The sequence below is a fragment of the Chelon labrosus genome, assembly GCF_963514085.1.
Source record: "Chelon labrosus genome assembly, chromosome: 10".
In the NCBI taxonomy this organism is placed as follows: Eukaryota; Metazoa; Chordata; class Actinopteri; order Mugiliformes; family Mugilidae; genus Chelon; species Chelon labrosus.
In genome coordinates this window covers 29,074,749-29,081,838 of record NC_140360.1, presented here as the reverse complement: position 1 = coordinate 29,081,838, position 7,090 = coordinate 29,074,749, and positions in this window count along the sequence as shown.

The window sequence follows — 7,090 nt, the reverse complement described above, 5'->3', positions numbered from 1 at the left end:
GTTAATATGAATTGTACAGTAACATTAAACATGTTGGTACAGGCTGGTACAAATAATAAACGGTTGGGGTTGATAGCACTAATTAATGGCAATTGTACAGGTGGTGAATTTTGCTGAATAGGGTGAACTCACCTGCTTAAATTGCATCAGGTCTTAATGTTATGCATGATTAGGGACGTGGCTGCTTTGAGTTACAGGTGGTGTCCTTGCAGTTCACTTGCTGTCTGAAAACACAGCCACCTCAGCAAATTGGGGACAAATGATCAGTTTACCAGACACCGAGCACATACGAAATTCCTCCCTGTGTTTTGTGGCTGTGTGAATTTAAATTGGGCTTCTGCTATCTATACACAGTGGTGCGCAGATTAATTGAATTAATTCATTTTCATGTCTTTAAGGAGGCTAATCCACCTAAATGCTTTCATCAGTATCGGTTTCTTTGGAGAGGTTTTGTATCGCATCTTGTTCTAAATTCTATTTCAGAGGCTATTCCATGCAGCTGAACTGTATGTGTGTGTGTGGGTGTGTGTATGTGTGGGATTAGCTTCCCCGAGTCTACAATCACCCAAAGGCGTGGGCCACCACCACATCGCACCACAGCCATCACATTCATAATGGAGATAAAATTAATTTGCTCTACCACTCCTCTATCTCTGACTGCCACCCTCCACCTCCTCCTATATCTCTTGTTCTCCTTCCCTTCCCTCTTTCTCTCCCCTCCTACACTGCCCATACATATGTTTATCTCTGAAGTGCGCATCTTGCTTCTTGCCATTTCTCTCTCTCTCTCTCTCTCTCTCTCTCTCTCACACTCTTTTTCTTTGTGTAGCTGCCATGTTACAGCAGGCTAGGCAGCAGCCTCTAGCCTCTCTCGATGTCAGGTTTACCAAACAATGGAGAGGGAAGCTATTAAGCACTTGCTGGCTTCTTTGAAAGCATTTATAGGAAATACTGTAGGTGTAAGCTGTTCTCGCGTATTCATGTATCCATTTGTTACAGTTTTTGTATTTCAGTTACAGTGAAATACAGAGTTAACAAAACTAACAGTATCATATTTGTATTTGCAAATTAGCATCTTATATGCTGTTAAAAACAGGATAACGTATTGATAATCCAATCTCTTTTTCTTCAGGCATGGGAATGGTAACCAAGTAATCCTTCGGGATCTTAAATAAACTAGAATAAAACCAACTTTGCTTTGTTTTATCCCAGCAGGCCTGTCTCGGACAAATAAAGGTAGTTCCTTTACTTCTTTACAACTGATTTTAAGACTTGAATTTGAAGGCTATGTATTAGATAAAGAATTTGATCTGCTTGTTACATAAAGCGGTATAGAGGATATAAAGAGGTCAGTGGAACAAAGATGCCTGAGATGAGTTCCTTAGGCTTTTAAATCTCTTTAAATCTTAAAAACTTAATTTTTATTGATCTGCTTTCGTTTCTCAGTTGAAATGTGCCTTGGCTGGTGTGTGATGTTGCTTCATATTGCATTTGTTTCATTCCTTTGTATTATATGCTTGTTATGTTATAGAGACATTGTCTTACTTTATGATTTGCTTGTTTTTGCTAGCTCTTTGCAATGACAGTTTAGAAAAAGGGGATCTAAAAATAATATTTAGGAATATTACAAGAAAAATTGTCCATTAACCCCTTGTCGCCGAGTGTCGCAAATTCGCAATGTTAATTTCTTTATATAATTGAAAAATCAATTCAGGCGTCAAGGGGTTAAAGGGTTAGCAATTCGACCCCTGAAACGTGGACCATATGCTGAAGTGTCCTTGCAAGACACTGAACTCCAAATTGCTCCCTGTGCATGGCACTGGTTTGTGAATGTGTGTGCATGCGAACGAGTGGGTAGATGTTTCACTGACTGTAAAGTGCTTTGTGTACCAATAGGTAGAAGGGTGCTATATTAATACAAATTAACCATTCAACCATTAACCAGACCATTTACCATCTGTACATGCATTTTCAAATCAGGAAGACTAATATTTCCCAATTTTCCAGATCAGATGCGAAAGCCAAACATAATAGTTAATTTATTCTTCATCCTCTCCATCCTATGGAAATTGTGAATTTGGATCCTCTTTGAAATATACTCTCCAGATAAATATGTTATACTTGAACAATACTACAAGGAAAAGAGGTCTTCCAACCACAAATATGAAGAGATAGTGGAACAAATTAAGGACAACCTCGGCATCAGGATTGTTGATTGCTCTTCCAAGTAAGATTCCTTCGTCTATGAGACGTTTGGGGAGATTCTTGCATGTGCTGCCGCTTAAACATCTTAATGGAATTCCAATCTTAGCCACAACTCTTTGGCTGAATTTGACAGACTGTCTACGCCTCTTTCTTTTACCACCTCTCATTTAAGCTTTCTTTCAGACTCTGCAACTTTATTTATTTTTTAAGACTTTAGAAAGCTCTTTACACCTTGGCATGGTGACACCACATGCTTCCGTAGCACCTGTCACTTCCTAAAAAGGCTCTAATCATTGGCACCTAATCTGTAACATCTGATTCTTGTTTTTTTTGGATGTTAAGGTGTGATTAATGAAGGGAATTACTTTACATTAGTGTAAGTGTTATGTATCATAATTTACTATCTGTAGGATCAGGCTTAGATAGACTTTATTCATCCACAAGGGAAATTGCTTGGTCACAGTAGCTCAGTTGCACATATAAACACTCTTGAAAACCACAAGTAAAAAGAAAAATGAAGTGAAGATAGTTGAAAAAAAGTAATTTAAATAAATAAATAAATAAATAAATAAATAAGGGCGGCACAGTGGCGAGGTGGTTAGCACTGATGCCTCACAGCATGAAGGTCACTGGTTTGAATACATGGGCTGGCTGGCCTTTCTGTGTGGAGTTTGCATGTTCTCCCTGTGTCTGCGTGGGTTCTCTCCGGGTACTCCGGCTTCCTCCCACCATCCAAAGACATGCTCATTAGGTTAATTGGTGATTCTAAATTGAATCTAAATTGGCCGTAGGTGTGCGTGTGAGTGTGAATGGTTGTCTGTCTCTGTGTTAGCCCTGCTGGAGACCTGTCCAGGGTGTACCCCTGCCTCTCGCCCGATGACAGCTGGGATAGGCTCCAGCAGACCCCCGTGACCCTTAACAGGACAAAACGGGTATAGAAGATGAATGAATATGAACCAATGTACAAGAAATAGAGACAGAAGTAAATATACTGTATATTATATACATAAGAAGGATTAATAAAGTGCAATAATGTGTATTAACATTAATAAGATGGAGATCATGGATTTACTTGTTGAAATATGTGAAAAAAAAAAATAAAATTCCATTTATGTACTTAGACGTGACAGTCTGTATGTTTTTGAATAATTCAACACCGGTCTAAAACCCGGCCTGAAACCCCCAGAGCAAGCCTGAAGGAGACGATGGCAAGGAAAAACTCCCTTTCAAAAGGAAGAAACCTGTCTAAAGCGTATAAGCGGAATCTGATGATGATACAAACATATAGCTGATGATGTTACATGACAGTTTGAGAATGTAAGAGGAATCATAGGCAGGTTGGAGAACTCTTCTTTCAGGTAGGAGTGGATAACTGCAGGAGGCCATGCAGACTGGGCAGGTTGATGAGACCACGACAACAGATGTAGTATGGAGCTCTACAGGAAACACACAACTCCTGGCCAAAGTCACTCACAAGAAGATGTAGGGGGAGAGAGACACACAGCAGTTAACATGCTACACAGTTATAGCACAGAATTGCATGACTAGTAATAGATAAGAAATTAGAGGACAAGAAAGTGAAGGATAGGAGCTTGGTGCGAGAGAGAAGAAAGTAGAAGACACGTGTTCAGTTCAGCATGTCCTACTGTAAATAATAAAATAATCTAAAACAATCAAACCTATGAACAAAATAAATCTCTCAAAATAGTACCAGATAAAGAAAGGAATAATGTAACCTCCACTAAAATCACTACAAACCGTAATGGTACTTGTTTTAAAGGAGTCTTGTACTGATATAGTATTGCAATTGTAAATTAAAGTACAATTTAGGATCTATATATCTGGCATAAATTGCCAGTAGAACACATTTCTTTTATGTCAAATGTGTTTTTATTGATGCCGTTTGTTTCCCACCACTTTTCCTTAAATTTGCTTGTTAATCTGCACAGAACCATTGTGACTGAAACAACTTATCAGTGTGGTGGAAATCCAGGTATCAGGACGAAGATGTTTGGTAGGGCTTTGAGGGACTCTGGTGATGTGATGCATAATTCCAGAGATATCTAAGATATCTTAACTAGTTTGACTGCACCACTTGACTTAGCACGGGGAAACGGTAAAGCCAATCCTTCTCATCCCTCCCTCGCTCTCTCTTTTTAAAAAATAGCACTGCCACTCTCGAGTTTTGAGCACACTTGTGTTGGTCTCCGCAGTATGATACAGTCACACTGACCTCATGTGATTTAATGCAATCAGCTCTCACAGCTTGTGTGAAATTGTACTGTTCTGTTTCAAAGGAAATGGGGTACAATTCTGAGGAAATGATCCTACAGCGTCACCCCAGAGCAGTTCTGTGGGGAAATGATGAGGCAATGTCATTAGGCAGACAGTTGTGTATGAAAAGCTTTTGGCTCCTTCAGGGATTGTGGAATGTGTTAATCATTGTGTGGAACAAAATGGATTTGTAATAATGGAGACTTCAAGACAGGCTTCTTTCCATCATAGTAACTGGCATGTTTAGATAAAAAATACTACATACTGTTCCCGCTGGCCTGCTGTTATAGTGAGCTGTTGGTCACATAATACCTGTGCTAGTATAAGCTAATATTAATGACTTTACTAATACCATTACTTGGTTATGAAAGACAAAAATGCATCAGGCACGTCTGATCTGTTGAGTGTGAAAGTTCTAAATAAATTTTCTTTTGGTTTAAATTACATCCAGTGTGGTCCGTTATATAAACCAGCAACTGATCCTAAGTCTGAGGATTTAGAAACATTTAAAAACATGAACAGTTAAAACATGTAAAACCAAGTAGAAATATGTCTGAATTGTTTCTAGATCAGCCATCGAATCAGAGCAAATCACATCCATCCATCAAACCATCAATTTTCTTTCATTTCTTTCTTTCCATTGAAGAAGTATTAACATGGATTTGACCTACTCATCACGTTTGTTGAAGCAATGAACTTGAAGTAATCCATTGTCTTTTATAGATGTAGCTATGTCTCAATTTTCGAAGAACACTGCACCATTTTTATTTTAAGAAAAGGGACTTTCTTTGTGTCCTATCCTGGCTAGAGGTTTTCTAAGGGGCAGTGCACAGACCTCTAAAACACTTTGTGGAAACTGGATTAACAACTCATGAACAACAAAGGCACTGACTCCTTTGCTTTCCCTTCACTCAAAATGTCTGCTGCAATGTCTCTACTGTTAGAAAGACCCACTGATATAGAACTTTTCTTAAAACAAACCTCAATAAATCAAATAAAATGCGTCATTTCCTCTGTGCCAGTTTACCACATGCTTAACTCGTTGATGGCTCAGAAATTTCCTGCATTGGGCATTTCATGCTTGGGCTATTACTTGATGTTTTACTATAGTCTTTGTCTTTTGCCATTCAGGCTTGTCCACATCTGATGAACATGTGGTTTGTTGTCATTGTTTCATGCGTACAGCTGCTGCCCATTCATCTGTCAGCAACACAACATACTGTATTTTAGTATTAGCCTTTATTGGCAAAAAAGCTTGTGAAGAATATACATCAACCTGTGATAATGCCATCATCATCAAGACTCATTTTAAACATTATCATTAAGATATTTTGTAGAAATACTTATTTTTAACCAAAAGACAGTTGTCCACCTCATAAAAGACTTCTCTCTAGTCTGCCCAATCAAGGCTTCATGTTCATCTGCATTGCTGTTACCAGCTGTGCAATTTCAGTTTCTTGCTTCCTTTTATTCTCCTTCATCCCGTTTCTCTCTCTTTCCTTTGACGAAATGCTTTCTCCCTCGTGTTTGGTAGGACATCAGGCTCGACTGCTTGGCCTTTCTTTTAAACGTTGTTTCTATTGCTCTGCTGTCACAGATCACTGACCAGAGACTGGAGTGGCAATGGAGCCGTCTACACCACGCGTCACTTGCACATTTCCCAATGTTGCTCATTGAAAAGGTGATTTTCTGCATGTCTGGATCAGTAAGACAGCTCAGCATATGGGACTTTCCTGTTATGAATAATGTAAAATTGAGCCTATAAGACCTGGATGTCTTGCATGAGGTCTGATGATGAAACATTCATGTCCAGTTTTACTTGTGTTGTTTTAGGATTGCTGAGTGGGCCCATTTGGAAACTGCAGAATTTCCAAATGTTGGTGAATTAATGTTGAGGTGCAGCTACCTCAAAACTGCATTCCAGTACCATACCTGTGTATTATATAATGCAGTTCCAACAAATGCTTGTCTAACAAATAAATATGCCATTTTATCAACATCTCATCTATTAGGTGTCAGCAAAAATTAATTTTTACATTCAGATTCAGATTCAAATTCAGATACAGATACAGATTCAGAAAACTTTATTTGTCCCCAGGAAGCAATTTAGGGCACATGTGAGCAGCATGACGTGGTAAACAAGACACTTTTAGAGAAAAACTAAGCTATAAATAAACTATTCAACTGTCCATAGAGGATGTAAACATGGCTCTAAATGAATAAGTGAATAAACTGGGTAAAGTGCAGACAGAGTAAGTGTAAATAGGAGTTACAGGGACTATATATTTGGGGGGAATGTGCTGTGGTTGTGTCTGTGACAGAGACAGAAGTGAAGGAGGGGGTGGCGCGTTAGGAGTTGGAGTTGAGGAGCAGGATAACTTTGGGGACAAAGGTGGCCATCCTCCTCTGAGTTCTGCAGATGGGGCAGCGGAGCTGCTGTGTGAGGGGTCTTTGGTGATCTTGACTGCTAACCTGCATGCCTGTAGTTTGTGTATAAAAATAGTTCTGACAGGCTCCGCAGACGGTTTCTGTTCTGGATGCTGATGGAGTGGAACCAGCAGGTTATGGAAAAGTGATGATGCTCTCTATGAAACTGTAATAAAATGTCAGT